Source organism: Ictidomys tridecemlineatus, chromosome 1 (assembly GCF_052094955.1).
Source record: "Ictidomys tridecemlineatus isolate mIctTri1 chromosome 1, mIctTri1.hap1, whole genome shotgun sequence".
In the NCBI taxonomy this organism is placed as follows: Eukaryota; Metazoa; Chordata; class Mammalia; order Rodentia; family Sciuridae; genus Ictidomys; species Ictidomys tridecemlineatus.
In genome coordinates this window covers 191,434,181-191,451,918 of record NC_135477.1, presented here as the reverse complement: position 1 = coordinate 191,451,918, position 17,738 = coordinate 191,434,181, and the positions used below count along the sequence as shown (strand labels likewise).

At 38.8% G+C, this 17,738-nt stretch overlaps 1 long non-coding RNA gene across 1 annotated transcript; it reads left to right on the top strand.

Annotated features, from left to right (window-relative positions):
- The first annotated feature begins 1,373 nt into the window (after positions 1-1,373).
- On the top strand, positions 1,374-17,404 carry LOC144364862 (uncharacterized). The gene is made up of 3 exons (XR_013422964.1): positions 1,374-2,201; positions 3,096-3,860; positions 5,718-17,404. It is a non-coding gene; the product is annotated as an uncharacterized LOC144364862 (long non-coding RNA).
- Positions 17,405-17,738: the final 334 nt, after the last annotated feature.

Sequence of the window (17,738 nt, the reverse complement as noted above, 5' to 3'; positions counted from 1 at the left end):
CCTCACTTTTTCAAAGTGTTTCCATTGAATTTTTATGGAAATGAAATACTCAGTACTCAACACTCAATAATTTCCCTTTCTTTCTCTTTTGGACACATTATTGGTTGCTAGTATTAAAGTTTGCCAAAGATGATATAAATATATAGTACTCAGAATAAAATACTACAACATTTAAGAGGCATTCACCATTGCAAACCACAATTGGGCAATTGATCCCTTGATAGGACACTATTAGTTCAACTTATGAATGTGTTAAATTTTGCAACCACTTTTCATTACTAATACCAAGCCCATGGTCAAGGAAAACATGACTATTAGTTATGCAGTACATTTTTGTACCCTAAGTCAGAACTTAACATTTATATCTATTGCTATTAGGTAGTAGCATGACATAAAATATGCTAACACAAGTCTCAGTGTTTGTCTTGGGTGTGTCATATTGAAAAACACCAACATACTGTATTACCTAACTCATATTCTTCAGTGTCATATTAATGTACTTTTGTGTCTCACAAGTTGCATCAGACTGTATAAAGTCATCAACTATTAATACTAAAATTCCGATGAAAACATTTTTGTATGACAATTTACATTTAAAATTTCTTTTTTCTCTTGCTAACTTTTAGATAACTGTTTTAGACAAAATTTCATAGCACTCAGAAAATTTAAAGTGCTGTCCCTAAGACCGCTTCTTGATAGTTGATCATGCAATAGGATTAAGTGGTCATTCATAGTAGAGACATTGATATATATGCTCAACCCCATCTTTGAGGCAGGATGATTTAACATTGACAACAAACCTTAGATTGACATTCATGTGCAGCATACATACATACATGTGGCACATGAAATGTGCATGAAGCCATAAAATGATATGTATGTATGTAATCACGTGTGAAAAACAGATACACTGGTTTACACTAGTTAAAGTCGCCCTCTATTTAAAGTCATATTTTATCTCATGCTCTTCTCCTTTGCGACAATTTTCTGTTAAGCAAAGACGAAGTTAGCGGGAGAGTCCTGAAACATTCATCTCCCTATGTCCACGTCACAGCCTTGCACTGTGGCTCATCAAAGTCAGGTTGGAGCTGAGGGAGTCTGAGCTGTAACCAGCTGGTATTCCCATCCAACTCCTCCCCAGAAACACGCCCCTCCAATTCCTCAGCCAGAGGAGAGCCCAACCACAGGAGGACTTCCATTCCATGAGGACACCCCCTGAGTAAAGTATACTCTGGGAACCATCCTCCGCTCTCGACCCCCCAAAAGTAGAACGCGCAGCTAGCGCCGCGCCTCCTTCCGGAGCCTCCTCCCGACTGCTGGCTAGGGGTGAGCGCCGGGGTTAGTCAGTCCGCACGTGATGCGCGATGCCCACATGACACCACCGTGGGCGGGGGAGGGGGACAGGGGAGTGAAGCAGGGAAAAAGTTACAGAAGACCCATCAAAGCTCCCAAAGCAATTTATTCCTTCTCCTCCTCGCCAGTTAGTGGTTCAGGGATATCTAGGGAACAACTGGGGATCCAGGCATCTCCAGTCTAGTTCTCAAAAAACTGGACGCAATTCTCCACTGGTCTCCCACCCTCTGCTCCTCCCAGCCCCGCTGGTTATGCCGCTGCACCCTGGAGTTGCTCCTTCGTCCTTTCTTTCCCTTCCTTCTCCATCCCTCCTTCTTTCTTTCCTTCCTTCCTTCCTTCCCTCAAAGCTCTCCGTCCACTGCGGGCGATGCCACTGACGCACATTCAATTTGCCCCGGGAGCTCCGAGGAGGTCAGACAAGGCCGAATACCTTCCAAAGGGGAGGGTCTAACTACGCAAACAAAGTTGCACGCCACACCGCAACCTGCTCCACCCCTCCCCTCGGCCCCCCAAGTCGGATACCCGGCACAGTTCACTTGCACCTCTGGTCCTCTCTCGACCCCACCCCACCATCGCGCAACACACCCCCTTCCACACGCGCGCCCACCCTGGCATTGCCCCGCTCCGCAAGCCGTCCCTCTGCCTGGCAAAGGACCCAGCCAGCCGCTGCGCTCACCTTGCTTGACACACTTGAGCCGGAGGGGGTCCTTGCAGTGTTTGATCACAGCCAACACGTCCCTGATGGTGAGCCCCGCCACGGGGGTCTCATTCACCTCCAACAGCAGCTCCTCCGACACCAACTTGCTGCCGCTTTCATAGGCCACCTTGCCGGGCTTCACCTCTCCCAGGTAGGGGAACTGTCCATTCTCGGCGCCCCCCTTCAATTCAAAGCCCAGCTGCCCCTCCGGGTTCCTGCCAATGACACTCTCATGGACTTTGCTAGTCCAGTGGCTTTTCTTTTTCAAGCTTTTGGACATGGCAGTGGGGTGAGTCTCCTCAGTTCCTGGGGTTCCTTTGGGGAGGGTGTTGGTATTGAGAGAACGAGGATGGAGGAGCAAGGGGGCAAAGGGGTGAGAAGAGCAGACTTTGCCTTCCTCCCCCCTCTGTTCGGTGCTTTCCCTCTTCTTTGGATGAAGTGTGGACGAGGAAGGGGGAGGATGAGAGGGACGGCTGGGCAGAGGTAGGAGAGCTTGGGTGAGGTTGTGCTGTCCCTTGAATGACACTCAAGGCTGTGGCCCCGCAGCAGAGGAAGCTGTGGTGGCGGCGGCGGCGGCGGCAGAGCCAGAGGAGCAGTAGCGAGCGGGTGGGGTGGGGGTGGGGAGAGAGGGTAGGGATGCCGGGGGCCACTCCTGCGTGGTGCGAGTGGGAGCGCGCGCGCGCGCCTGGGTGTGTGTTGTTAGCTGATATCCATGGCAGCTGCAGAGGCAGCGTCAGGGAGGGAGTGTGTGTGTGTGTGTGTGTACTAGTTGTACTGTACTGGCAGAGGGGAGGAGGCAAAGGAGGAGGGAATAAGCAGGAGAGGGAGGAGGGGCGCGCGCGCACCGGGTGGAGAGCCAGGGAGGGCTTCGCCGCTGTATCCCTCCCTCCTCAGCTTGACCCGGTAGTGAAGGCAGAGAGAGAGGCAGGCTGGGTCCGCCTGGCAGCCTACGGGAGGAGGCGGGAGTGGGGAAGGAGGGGAGACGAGGCCCGGTGTGGGGAGGCCAGCAGCAAGGGCCGCTAGCCCAGTGCGGACCTTTCTTCAGCCCCTGTAGTGTCCCAGCAGTGCGCTAGGCTGCAGCGCGAAGAGGACGCCCAGACTTCCTCTGACCCGAGCTCGGACGGAACAGAAATAGAGGGACCTCAACAGCTGGCGAACCGAGTGTCTGATGTCTCTTGGAGCCGGATCCTACCGTGAGAAAACTGGGGTGCAGAGACCTGGTGAGGAACTGCAGAAGGCCTGGGAGCCTGGAGGTCTGCGGTGGGGAGGAAGTCACTGTTGAGAGAGGCTGCATCGCTTCACTTTTACAGTTGCTTACTCTTTGCAAAGTTCTCAGAAGTCCCCCTCTGAGAAGGGAAAGTTAGAGAACTGAAGTCTGGTTACTGTGATTGCGGGGAGAAGGTGAAGCAGAATCTTGGACTTGGAGCCAGGACTGAAACTTAGCAGAGAACGGGGGTTGTCTCGTGACAGGGGATTCTAGGGATCTGAGTAAGGGGTTTCACTTTTTTCAGTAGGAGGAGCGGGAAGAAGAGGGCTACTGGGGTGAAGTTGGAGAGGAGACTGTTGCAGAGAGCAACCTCCACAGAGAAATGGACAGCTTAATCCCAGACCAGAGGCCCAGGGAAGGCAGGGCACGCCCTGCCCAAAAGAGATGCCAGTCAGACTTGTACCTAAGGAAGAAACCTTAAGATGATCTAGACAACCTCCTGCTACAGTGAAAAGAAAGAAGGTTTTGATCTGGACTGGAATTGAACTCTCTAACCCCCAACTGTCTCATTTCCTTTCACCAAGTTTTCAACCAGGAGGAAAGGTGAGGACAGGGCTCAAGAAAGCAGGAGGGCTGCTGATTTTCACTCTTAATGCCCTACAACGAGTGTTGTAGGACATTAAGAGTGATTTTTAAAATTTTTCTGTAACTGATAAATGAATTTCATTTGCTTAACTTTCAAATGATATGTTTCAGACAAAAAAAAAAAAGTCTAACACCCACTCATCTTTTTAAATCAGTGAACAAAAAGCATTGAGCAGTTAGGATTCTTGATGTCTGAGATGAAGGGAATGTGGGAGGCAAGCAGTACAGTTAAAAATGCTTGGGAGGACCCAAACAGAGGGGGATTGAAGCCAGCCTCTGCTACTTAGGAGGAGCCAGGAGCATAGTATCAAGGAAACTCAGCTGAGACTCAGTTTCCTGCTTTGTTAAATGGGATTGATACTACTAATTTGAGAGGGCTGTGGTGAAGACGAAGTTAGGAAAAGCAGGCAGAACTCTTGCCTGGGACAGGTGAGTAGGTGTTCAAAATGGTAATTTCCTTCCTCTTTCCCTCCCTCACTGTTTGGGGGGAGAAAAAGATCAAGCTAGGTCAGAACTGAAGAAGAACTTAAAGAAGGTTTGTTTAGCTTTGTGTCTTTTTTCATGTAAGAAATCAGATCTCCAAAGAGTCGGCTGTGGCTGGTGAGGATTACTCAGTGATCCAGGGCCAGTGCCTGGATGTAAAACTAGAGCTGCAGGGAGTGTTCAGAAACAGGCAAGATTTTGTAGCAAAGCCCAGTCTCACCAGAGGATGTTAGGTTTTAGCAGGATGAGGCACTATCCTAAGTGGAAACTGAAAGTGAGAACAAAATATGTATTGGTTTAACACCAATTATGGGTTACCATGTATGGGTAGACAAATACTTATTAAGTTCTAAAAATATATCAGATATATATATCTTCTGTAGGCTTTATACTATGTATTTCTCCTAATACCTTAATAACGCAGACATTCTTTTCATCCCTTTTTACATGTAAGGAAACTGAGGTACACAGGGATGTATTTTTGGAAGGCTACAGATCTAGTTGGTGTTGATGCAAGCATCCATTCAGTGTTTGTTTGCTGCAGACTTTGTCTCAGTCACTGTGTTGAACTCTCTCCCATGAACTTACCATGCATCATACCAGCTATGAGTATATAGTGCCTCCAAAGTTTGGTTCTATTCCATCTTTTAGGGACAGTTAGGAAAAATATAAAACTAATGGAGCAGGAATTTGAGAACATGCTCATCCTTCAGAACCCTGTGAAGTCATGGAAGTGCATGCCAGTTAATTTAGTGTTCCTCAGCTCCAAATCTACTCTTGTTTGTCCTGAATTGTTATATTGGAGCTAAAATCTGTAATATTTGCTGTCATTTAGCACAATATTAGGCTTTGTCAGCAGAAGGCACTAGATTGGCACAGACAAAAAGGAGGGGCTCTTGGTCACTCAGTGACTTTTAGGCCAGTGTGTCCAAGAGATCATTGTTACCCACTCTCCAGTAAATTTGGGTAGTTCTTCAGTCTGTGGCTTCCCTGTCAATCTCACTGACATGTCAGTAGGTGGCTCCTACCAAGTTTTACCAGCATTGCAGCTGGTGAATTACTGCCAGCCCAGTTAGCAACACCTGAACAAATCTCGAAGCCATCCAGTGAGCCATGGCATATTTTTTTCCAATAAGGTCTGACTCTCAGCCTTGTAGAATGGTGGGTGAAGATTGGGGGAGTTCTTCCATGATATTAGCCTCCTGATTACTCCAGAGGCAGTGACTGCTTCTTGTATCTGCTATCACTGCATTCTTTAGTGGTCTCTATTCTTTTAGTAGTTGATCGCTTTTGTTACTTAATAATTCTTCATATTAATTTTTTCTCTTTCAGTTTTGATACATGGTATAAGAGGAACCCTGAAGAGATTTTAATCTTGGGAGTCAGAAATTGATACTGTCTTTATTTAGAGAAACTTGTGTGACATCTCATAGATTATACCTTAATCTGAAAAAAATGAGGTGGAGATATATATATAATTATATATATTATTTATTTAAAAAAATAATATATATATATAAATTAAAAACAGGGTTAAGTATCATGTAAAATTTGAACTTGAAAGCTGTCAGAATTGAAGATATTAATTATCAGTATAGAAAATAGGGTAACCAGAAAATGAGGATATTTTCTATAAAAATTGGGATTTTACTGGGGAAGGGATTGATAGAATTTCTTGTCAAATTTATTGCCATCTGATGAATATTTTTGTTTGTATTGACTACCTTTTCAAAGATGAAAACAAGCTGTGAGTCTCAAATAATTTCAAATTTCCAGCTGTAAAAAAAAATATGGCTGAAATCACAGCAATTTTGAAATGCTAGGTTCAGAATAATGTAGTTCATTTGTATTCTGGCATCTTTCAGGTTTGCTTTATTTCTCCTTTGTCTTCTTTGACCTTTTTGGTTATATATATATGAATTATTTCATCATTTAGACTTATATAAGAAAAAAATTATACTAGATATTAATTCTGTTCCCCCCCCAAAAAAATGAAATTTTAAAAGATAAATGAAGAGAAGCCTGAGTTTGTTCCATTTTTAGAAGAGTTCTATGATGTCAATCCTTGTGACAGAAACAGTCAGGCTCCACCCTGATGTCTTAGGATCCCTTTGAATCTGAGTGTCCTTTCCCCTTGCTTCTGTGTGTTTTTTTTTTTTTTTCCAACAGCTTGCCCTGACACTCTCTTTGGAAGACTTCCCAAAGTTACTAGTCTCAGTTTGCCTAAGGTGCAGAGAGTTAGAAAGAACCAGTTGCCAGAATGGACCTCATTATGTAGCCTAGCCCTCTTCCTATACTGGCAAGAAAATCTGAGGTCCATTTATACCTTAACTTCCCCGACAGAATCATGTTGGAGCCAGGATTTTGCATGAAATCACCTTTTACCCTAGCTTGCCTACTCTGATATCTTATGGGTTTTCGTGGAAGGACTTTCTAAATAAATCATGTGTACACAATCCTCATCTCAGGGCATGATTCTGGGGACCCTGATGTGAGCCATTGCCTTTCCTTTTTACAGATGAGGAAACTAAGGTTTGGTTATTTTAAATTGCCTGAAGTCACACTACCAATAAATGATGGAGTTGTGATTTGAAACCCGTGACTCAAAGTTTTTACTACTAATGTTATATTACATTTAAACTCCTTAATACTAAGTACATTTAAAGTAACTGAACAGATGTGGAAACAAAACTCAGGAATTGATTGATCAACAGATGTAAAAATGTTGTTCATATATTAAGAAATCTGTAAATGTTTGAGGAGGAATGACTGTGGACAGTATGACCAACATGTGATGCACCTCATCCAAAAATCCTTATCAGAGATGTGACATGTCCCAAATTTTTGCCCAGTGGTAAATGTTCAGTGTGGTTCTCAATCAAGGGCTCTCGTCAAGCCAAGGTTGAACTGGATATTTCTATTAGTTTGCTACTGTTTCTGTAACAGATTAGTTGTTTAAAATCCAAGATGGGTCTCAACAGGCCATGTTAGACTTCTGACCTCACAAACTGTGGATAATAAATTAAGGTACTGATTGAGGATCTGCATTCCTTCTGGTGGCTTCAGGGGAGACTTCTGTTTTTTGAATTTCTTGCTCCTAGAGATGACCCAAATTTATCCAATTGTTGTCCAGTTGCTCCATCTTCAAAACTAGCAATGGGGCCAGGTGTGGTGTCACACACCTATAATCTCAGTGGCTTGGGAGACTGAGGCAGGGGGACCGCGAGTTCAAAGCCAGCCTCATCAAAAGCGAGGCTCTAAGCCACTCATTGAGTCCCTGTTTCTAAATAAGATACAGAATGGGTTTGGAGATGTGGCTCAGTGGTTGAGTGCCCATGAGTTCAATCCCCAGTACCAAAACAACAACAACAAAAACCAGCAATGGCCACTCAGGTTCTTCTCACATCCCTTTTCCTGTATTTCAGACACTTCTGATAGCCTTTTCTAATTTTTGGGACTCTTGTGATTATATCAGTACCACCAAATAATCCAACATGATATCTCTATTCTGAAATCAGCTGATTAGCAACCTTAGCTCCATCTGCAACTTTAATTTCCCTTTGCTCTGTAACATCACATATTCCTAGGTTTCAGAGTTTAGGATGTGGAACTCATTACTCTTCACAGTATTATAAATCATTATGGCTCCTATCCATACTGCTTCTTGGTTCAGGTCACCAACTCCGCTAAGGTGTATTATTGCGGATTTTTCTTCATCCTTTTACCTCAAAAAACACTATTATGTTGCCAGAATGACATTTCTGAAACCACTCTTTTTCCTGTGTTTAAAATCCACTTGTTGTGTACATTATGTACACAGCAAAGTCAAAACTCCTGATGTGGCTTTGATTCTCTGTCCCTTTCCTATCTCACTAGCTATGTTTCTTTATTTACCCCTAAGGTTGGAATTGGGGGCAACCAACCTATGGGTTCTCCAGGATAAACAAATGAAAGTAAATACTCTTATAGCATCTATTCTAGGACCCTTGCAATATAAGACAGAAATTTCAACATTCAAATTTAATTATGCTTATATTAGAGCAATGTGGTACTTGAGCCGATCTCCCACCCTACCTGGGGCCTGGAGCAGCTAAGCCAGGTGTCCTACCCAAGGGTAAGGCCTGTATCTTCCCCTCCTCTTTCAGTGTTTTGTTCCCACCTTCCTGAACTGCTTAATTTCCTTTGCTTACTTGGCTTCAGTCTGTGTTTGCCTAAAATACAACCCTCTATCGGTGGTCCATCTTATAACTATTTATCCCCTAGACATACCTCTGGGGCCACCTTCTTTCCTTTGAGAAGCATTTCTGACTCTTCTTCCTGATGCAAACACAATTCTCCTTTACATCTCCATGTATCATTTTTGGAAATATGACTTCTAAGTTATTTCCTTATTTTCATATCTCTCTTCCATAGCAGGAATGAGTGTGAATTTAAGGATGGATTCCATGTCTTACCCATCTTTACAGTCTTACACTGTCTGACACACTGTGAAAGCTCAGTAAAAGTTTGCATAATGGCAGATATGTCCAAAGTGAAAGTGCCTAAAATTTCATTATATGATCACTACTTAATATGAATTCTTATCTATTTTATTAAATTATTATTCCTTTATACCCATAGTAGTATCTTACAATAATAAAATATAGAAAAACTCATTACGACAAGGAAAAGACAAATATACCTAGATGTGAGCATGAGGACATGGGCCAGCACTGCATCTGGGCAGAGTCTGAAGATGGTGCTGATGGTGATAAGGGACAGACTCAATGCACTCCATGTTGGCCCATGAACATTCCTATTCCTAAACTCCTTTTCAATTTGTTATGATATTCACATGGAAACTTTTAGGCTTTTCTACCAAAATATCTCTAACAATTTTATAATCATCTCTCCTGTGAAGAACAATTTTATTTCAAGTTTCCAGTTTCACATAAAACTTCTTATGAACTTTAGACTCTGTTCTCTAGTCAGCCCATATTTGTACTACCATAAAATATGACTTTCTTCCCAAACCTGTTCTAAATGGAGCTGTGAGAGGATTTGCTATGTTTATCTGGTGATTTCCAGCATAGTTGGCCCAACCCAGTGATTTCACAGGTATGCCCAGCTTAAGTTCAGCAACTAGAAATACAAACTAAAGTTCTGGAGAGAGTTTGGGCTACAGATATATGTGAGGACACTTTGAAACCTTGACCCACTTGCTTTACCCAGCAGAATGGAAAATGCAAGAGGAAAAATCTGTGAGTGAGCACTAGTTCATAACATTCTTTGCTGGGCCTAGAAAAAAAGGAAAAACTAGTGAATAAAACTGTATTTCAATGTGAATATCTAATGCTAAGAAATCAGGCCTCCTGAAGTTAGTGAAGGGAAGGGTTATGGGCTTACACCCCATAAAACACATACATGGAACTGTATGTTTTATGTACTCTCATGTCATATTACCTCTGTAGGGCTAATGCTCTTTACCTCAAAACCTCAAACATTTTAGTAATTGTACCTTTTAGGTTTAAATCAATTAAATTTGCATGAGAAGGCCAGAACTGGATCATTTTAGTTGAGAATTAATGTTCAGTGAGCCTGCTTCTGCATTATATAAAACCTCTTGGTATTTCTAAGCATTGGGGTGAAATATCTGGTTCAAATTCTCCTATAACTCAGGAATTTAATTTCAAACAGCACTGTCATTGTTTATGTCTGTCTGTCTCTCTTTCTCTCCCCAAAAGATTTGAAAACATGAGAGAAAAAGATGGAAGAATCAAACTTTGACTACCTAAATTCATGATATTATCAGATAATTTTGATTGCTAGAAAGTTCTTGAAGGATGTGACTTTGATTCTTGTAAAGGATCTCTTTGCTTGAAATTTATGATCCATGAAATATATACACAGTGGAGAAAGAGAACTGGAATAGCAAATTGTTTAAATCATTGCTCCGTCTTAACTGTAGAGCTCACAAAGTGTGAAGAAATTGACCAGCTCAAGAAAACATGAATTTTTTTTTGTTCTCTTACTTTAAAGCCATTGCAACATTTTATGTAGTGAGAATGGTTACTTTAATAAGGACCCATGATGCTTTTGTTACAGTATTCAACATCTGCATAAAATATAGCAGGATAATATTTTCTTGAACCTGGAAATGTATTCCTTCTAATCCAATCTCATGCAGTCATACTGCTTGAATATCAATCTTACTTTATCTTTCTTTTTTATTATTTTGCTCTCTTGTCAGTCTTTTATCATCTTTCACATTCTGCTAAACTCAAAAAGACATTTTCATATTTTTTTTACTTTAAGCCAGTTCTCACTAAATTTTTTAAAACACTGAAAAAATTTCAGATACTTTGACTTCATGCTATCAGGTAGTCATGTCTATCCCCACCCTCCTTTTAAGTGGATAGTTTACTTTCTGTCACATGCAGTTTTTTAAATTCTAATTTTTTAAAAACCATCTTGCAATTTTTGTGTGTGTGTGCTCATTTCTACAGAAAATTTTATAAAATACTATTTACTTGTCTTTTACTTTACTGTTTCTAACAACTTTCTGGTTTTTCATATTATTCCCTCTGTTTTTCCAATAGATATCTTAACTCATTATTTTTTCACTATAACTCTTCTCAGTGTATGCCTTCTGAGTTCCATCATTTTCCATGTGAGTTTAAAAATAATTTTAACTATCTTGAACCAATTGTTATATGTCTACTTTCTACATTCTAATTCTGCTTATTATTTTTTATCTTTTTATTATATTTTAAGTGACAAGAGTTTGAGTTTAAAGAAAGTAAAATAAGAAACAAAGGAATAATAATATCATGGATTTAATTCCTGTTAGTAGTGAAAAAGGATATAGGTGAAAGGCAAGTTGTAGGAAGAAAGTGAACATATTAGATTTTGAAATAGTAAGGAACAGTCAGCTGTGTTTTGTAGTCTTTGGAAAAGCAAATTATAAAAAAAAATTGAAAGAAAAGTTCACCATACTTCCTTAGCCAGATTATTGAGAAGCACAAATGCTGATGAACATTTGAAGGCAATGAAAATGTAATTCTAATTATACTAATTTTAATAATTTTGCAAAACTCTCCAGACACTATTCCATGTGGTGTAATTCACTTTTAACAATTTTGAGAGTCAGAATGTGATCAATACTAGTAATCTTATCCTTACCCTTCTTTCTTTAAAAATGTGTAGATTGTATTATTTGTGTGTGTATATATATATATACAGTATTGTATATGTGACTGAATATATATTATTATATATTGAACATATACATATGTATATCTTCCAAATATTACTCATAATTCTTACATCCATTGAGAACCAACCATTTGCCCGAATAGGGATTCTTTGAAAGTCCAGGTTAAGCAACGCTCTTAAGATCAGTTTTTTATTTATACATAAGAAGCTTAAGTCATTTTCCTACTGAACTCTTATGACATGCAACCTGAGCCTTGTCATCACATTTCTTCCTAAGATTTTAACATTCCAGACATGGCTCAGTTTTACTTTGAGAGCATGACTTACATTTTTCATTCCTTCTAGAGGTTGAAAAAGGAAAAGAACACTATAGTAGGAGGAATAAATGGAACACATACCCATCAATGAATATGAAGAGGAGAATTGCCCCTAAAGCACAAAATCAACTCACACTAGCAAAGTAAAAAAAGAAAAATAAAAGGATTTTTTTTTTAAAGATCAAAAGGAATCAAATTGCCTTCTGTGAACATGGTAGAGTGTTGAGAGCCAGATTAGTTGAATGACCCCTGGCATTTTTGCCATAGGGAATGGTTGAAAGGTGACCCTGCTCTGGGGATTAGGGCGGATCCTGCTGGGAAGAGGGCACTCTGGGATTAGGGCGGCTCCTGCTGCCTTGGGCACCCACTACTTTGGAGTTCCCTTTGAGTTCTCACTGGCTTCTGAGAGAATTGGCGCATGGAGCCTGGTGGAGGGAGTGTGTTCCCAGGAAGTGTGTGTAGAGGGCCAGTGAGATTTCGGAAATAAAGAGATGGTGTTTGAACCTACAAGGCTTGGTGGCAGCTCGGTTATTTTGTGCCCAGCCACACTGAGGCAGTAGAATTTTGAGAGAATGGTCTCAATTTATCTATCAAGGTAACAGTTATTAAAGTGAAAGAAAAAAAAAAGAAGGCTAAGTTTTTTTAAGAAAGAGACATACTTTAAGACAGATCATGAAATAATTGGAAATCATTTAATTGCTTTAGAGAATTTTAATCTTCCAAGTTCTCAATTAGATCCTATGACAATGACCAACTTCTCAATTACGACAATGAAAGAATCAGAACTTTGGAAAACCATTTCTTCAATATCTGGAGAAAATTGGGCATTAGAGTAGGCAGTAGAATTGAGGAGAAAAGCAAAGCTATTTATTTTAACATTCTGAGATGAACTTAACAAACTTTAGATCAAAAGAGTTAAGATATCAAGAGAAAGGAATAATATGAAGCACATGTAGGTAGGTTCACAAAGAACAAGTCAAATCATTTTTATGTATAAAATGTGACCTGTTTATTGAGAATCCATGTTAGCTTAATCATTAACATGAATGCTTTCTCAGAATGGGTAGATCAGCTATAAATGCTTCAAGACCAGGTACTCATCATCCTATTTAATATCAAATAATGCTTCCGTTGGAAATTCTCTTTTAACTTCTCAAGTAGATCATAGGATAATTCCCTCTATGGGACTTGACCAGGACTGCACACAGTAGAACTCCTATTTCCCTCTCATGTGCTCCTCTAATATTTTAAGTTCTTCCAACAAACTCCCATTGTTTCCTCACATTCAATTTGTGAGATCACCTCTAGAAATCCTTTCTCCTGGATATCTTCTAGGCTTTTTCCTGAGTAGAGTCACTGAATCTAAAGCTGTCAAATATTTTGAAAAGAACTAACCAATTTTAATATACATTTATAACATAAATTGAGTTAATATATGTTTAATGTATAATGTACTTTGAAAAAGAAATGCTATGAATAAATATAATACAATTCAAAATTTTATGTAAGTGTGGGATAAAATTTTCCATGCTTTTAAAGGATAATAATCATAAACATTTTTACCTACAGTTAACAATGGCCCTGACATCACTCAATTACTAGTTTTATGTAGTCTATAAATTAAATCCCATCTAGTTTGGATCTCAATTAAATTATTTCCTTATATTAAAAACTTGTATAGTACAGGGACTGACATTTTAATAATATTTTTAAGATTTTAAGGACATATTTTAATGCAGTGCAGTTGTGCTTCCCACCTTAGGCTGCATTTATAATTTTATTTGTATTGTCAACAATAACTTGCTGGGAGAACTAGAAATAAAGATATATTTTCTTTATTTCATAAGAATGTGAGTTTGGGGATTTTTAACCAAAATCGAAGAGGCAATGGAACATGCAGTCTGCTTGATTATGTAATTGCAAGGCTTTAGGGATTTATTAAAATATAGACCACAAGAAAAATAAACTTATTACAATTTTTAAGCCTCCGAAATATTTTAAAGGATATTAAATAAATATTACTCAAAACTTACATTTTAGCAGGAAGTACTAAATGAAAGAAGTGTTAATTTTTCCAGAATTAATTGAGATTTATTTCCCAGTTTATTTCTCTGGAGACAAATGTAGGTCTGTCCTCAAGAGTAGAATGATTTGCATAGGAGGAATGATTTAAATGGCTAGAAACCATTTTCACTCTTTACAAAATGCTTCACTATGTTTTGTCATATTGCCTGATAATGTTGCACTAGAGATTTCTTTCTTTGAGATAATAAAATGCAAATATCTCTGAAAGGGTCTCTTCAGCTTTAGTCATACTCATTTGGCTACTAGTGAAAAAAAAATGTTTTTACAGGATAAAGGGAATGTTGCCAGCTAACAATTCCCTGGAGTCTGCACTACACCAAACGTTGCTTAGCAATTTCCAAGATTTTCTCAGTCTAATTTGGAGGAGTGTAAAGATTAGAAAACAAGGGGATGTGGGCATGTTATAGAGAGTTGTAAAATTGGTATTTATTGTATGTTTCCATTCTATCTATACTGAAAGCTTCACATGCAAAGAAAATGGAAAGTTAGCAGGTGAGTGTGGTAGAGTAGTACTACTTTAATTGAATGGTAAGGGAAAGCTTCTCCTAGCAAGTGATTTTTATACCAAGACTTGAACAATAAACAGTATTCAATTTTGCAAAAAGTTTGGAGAAAGGCTTTTTAGGCAGAGAAGAAAATATATTTATGTCCTGAGGTGGAAACTTAGCTTGTCAGAGTAAGTACGTAATTCTAACTTTCACTGATTTATGCATTCAATTGGATTACTTTATACATTAGTTTTTGAGATCTTTCACAATTTGATTTCTGCTTAAAATTAATTCTCCCCTGATTTCTCACCGTACATGGTGCTAATCCATGCCTCTGAGACTTTGTGTTGTTGTTTCTTTGTTTAGTATTCTTCTCATTTGTTATTTTTTTGTCTGAAGAACTCTGCTTCAAGCATTTCCTCCTAAGGGAGCCTGCTCTCACTGTCCCCTGCCCACAACCTATAGAATTGCTACATCTTTAAGCTACTAACATCTGTGTATTTGAAACACTGCTTCACAATTACTGCATTTCTCCTTTTATCACTTGTGAGTTTCCTTAGGACAGAAACACTATTAATTCATCCTAGAGTACATAGAGTCCAGCATAGTATGTATCTTCAGAACAATTTAATAATTTAGCATTTACTTTCAGTACAATTTCCATGATATATTTGTTCTAGTTAAAAGCCAATATCCGCTAGAATATTTATCATTATTTCATTCAAAACAATAAAACGTTAAATTGAATTATGATTACTCAAAGTGAATGCAAATTAGATTCATGGAAATATGTAAAGATTGAGTCATTTTTGGCCTATAATTTTCAATTCAGTATTTCAGTTTACCATACTTTATGATGGATGTTCAGCCCACACTTAAATATATTGGCAGTGAGAGCTAGTTATCACTTTATGGAAATCATGATTTAATAGCATGTTTTGTGTGGTTAGTTTTTTCCCTTCTTAAGTTAGACTGGTAGAATTATATTCGAAGCATTCATTGCACTATATTTACTGGAACTTGTGTTCATAACTTGGAACCCGAAGGTGTTTTCAACTCCTATGTCCTTGGCAGAAATGGAAGAGCTGTATGTGAAGGTAGGAAGGTGAGATGATGGGAGATGTGGCAAGAGAGTTAGGAAAAGGAAACAGTCATGCAGTATCCAGGAGGTTTTTCCACAGGCATATTTTTTTATGCCAATCCCAAGAAGATAATATGTGTAAAGCAAGGACATTCAGGAGGTTCACTTAGGAAAATCTCTCTGGTGGTTTCCAATTCTACCAAGTTGTATCAGTGAAATTCCATGGTACTGTCTCAGTGAACTGAGCCAACATCAAGGGAACAGGAAAGGAAAAGAATTAAAGAACTAAAGCTAATTTCATCTCTCTTCACTTTTACCTCTTTTCATCAGTCACACCAGCCAACACAGTTTCTTTTACCCTTATCTCAGGTGTATCAATCTATGTGAGCAACAGGCATTTCTCTGAAAGATATCTTTGAAGGGATTCTTAAGGAAAATAAGTTGAAATCTAAGATCATGAGAACCAAGTAGACATTGAATTTCCTCTGCTTACTGTATCCTGTGATACCTCTGTTCCTGACACTTACACCATTCAAACATATTTCTCATTGGCTCTTTCCTCTACCTGAATTGTTCTTTCCTCATATCCTCATGCATCCAAGTTTTGCACTTTTAGGTCTGGGTAGAGTTCACGGAGACCTTCTGCCTTCCATTCATCTAATATAGTTCCCTTCCCTCCACTCTTTTGCCAGTCTATTCTCTTTCAGGAACCTGTTTCATTTCCTTGAGAAAATTTATTATTTAAAACCACCTATATACATTTCATTTTATTGCACATCTTCTCCCTCTAGAATGGGAGATGAGACATGTTATCAAATGAGACATTTCCTCTTCTGTTCTCTGCTCCTTTCCCAGTACCTAGAATAGGCCTGGCACACAGAGAAGCTCAAGACATATTTTGTGGGATGATGGAGGAGGTGAATTGAAATCTACACACTACTTTATGGAGGAGCACAAATACACCTGGGAAAAACAAACAGAGATAATTTCACTGGTAATAAAGACTGGTCCCAGTACATTTGCAGCACAAGGTTATCAGCAACTCCCCAAACACAAGCTTTAGATCCCCTCACTTGCACTTTCACCTTCCATGGCCAAGAGAAGGGTTTAACAATGTTCAATAGTGTTATCAGATATGTATATCCACTAAATCAATCTGTTTTCATTCTGACTTCGGGATCTGCCCAAAGGTAAATTGAGTCAATACATTTAGTATAAGTTCAGTGACATATACTATGTGCTCTCTGTCCTTTTGTGTAGAGTTAGGTGGTGTCTAGTTGTCCCTTAGTGGAATGGGATGGCTCTAGGAATACTCCTTCAACCCCACATTGATCAGTAAGCATGGTGACATGAAGTCATCTATAAATGGGTTGGTTAAGCTTACTTCAAAAAGAATAAAAGATTATTTACTCTACCACAAACCCTGAAATAACATTTTCATGTTGTGGCTTAAATACAAAAGAAATGATAAGAGATTTTTTTCCAAAATTTAAAAATAATCCTAAATGGTTACATCATATTTTCAATAACCAATTGCAAAGTTAAAAAAAGCTAAGATGTCAATAATTTTAAAATGTTTCATAAGTGAAAAACTAATCATTCTATTCTTACCATAGAATATTTGATATCACAAAATTATCATCATATAATGATTTGATCAGGGAATACTGAATCAAATTGTATAGGGAACAATATATTAAAGAAGTATGGCAGGCTATTAATTATTAAAAAAGAAATTTTTTCTTGTTTATGTCATATTTGTGGGATTATAATTTTAACAATGTTTTGTATAATTTCAGTAATTTGTTGGGATGTCATTTCTTATTCTAAATAAATACTTGTTTTTACATCTAAGTTTGTGTTTGCAATTTTGAGTTTTTATTCTTAAAGAGTGCTTCCCACATTGTATAAGTTTCAGACTTCACAAACCCTGATATCCTCCAGATTTTATAGTAAATATTATGAAATAATACATATTCTGCTTCCTTTGATAGACTCTCATATTTACTGAGATACTATCTTGTTATGTTCTCAAGTAATAAATTAGGAGATAAGATGATCATGTAATCAATACATCATAACGGACCTTTTGGCAGGCCAAATCAAAAGTAGTTTCTACCAGGGAAGAAGGGTAGCATCATACTGAAATAGATGTCAGAGACATGACATTAAAATGACTCAGCGGAAT